This window comes from Sinocyclocheilus grahami, unplaced genomic scaffold, assembly GCF_001515645.1.
Source record: "Sinocyclocheilus grahami isolate Dianchi unplaced genomic scaffold, SAMN03320097.WGS_v1.1 scaffold116.1, whole genome shotgun sequence".
Taxonomy (NCBI): Eukaryota; Metazoa; Chordata; class Actinopteri; order Cypriniformes; family Cyprinidae; genus Sinocyclocheilus; species Sinocyclocheilus grahami.
Window position 1 is genome coordinate 795,654 of NW_015505295.1, and position 587 is coordinate 796,240.

The 587-nt window shown below is 25.6% G+C and overlaps 1 protein-coding gene across 1 annotated transcript in view; it reads right to left on the minus strand.

The window, feature by feature from the left end:
* The window catches only part of LOC107589499 (uncharacterized), a 4,298-nt gene that overhangs the window by 2,221 nt on the left and 1,490 nt on the right, over positions 1-587 (minus strand). The window lies entirely within an intron of this gene.

Sequence of the window (587 nt, forward strand, 5' to 3'; positions counted from 1 at the left end):
AATCTGTCAATAAATTTATACTTTTTGGAGCCATGGTGTGCCGGCATGCTTTTTTCCCCCTCTGCTTTAAGTTACTTTAGGTGAAGCACCCACTTTGAGTTATTTGCTAATGATGTGTGTGCTTTCGGTTTGTGTTTGCTTGGTAACTAACTGAAATAAAATAAATTTAAAAAATTGAACAGAGAACTAAAGCTGCACAGAAATACATATGAAAGAATAATAAATATAAATCAAATTTTGAAAACGTAAACTAAAACTAAAATGAAAACTGAAAATATAGAAATAAAAAAAATACTATAATAGTATACAAATTATACTAAAATAGCACTGTTTCCATTGTAGTAGTATATTTTTATTTAATGCCATGTCAGTATCTTAAGCTATTTTCATGGCAAAAACAATTAAAGTAATACAAGTATAACAAATATAATAAAAAAAACAGCAAACAAACAAACACTAGTTACATTACAAAAGATTTTTTACATTAACATATGATAAAAATTCTAAAACATTTTCTGGCAAAATTATACTAAATAACTCTTTAAGTGAGTTGACTTCATAAAATAGTTTTCTACATACATTAAAAG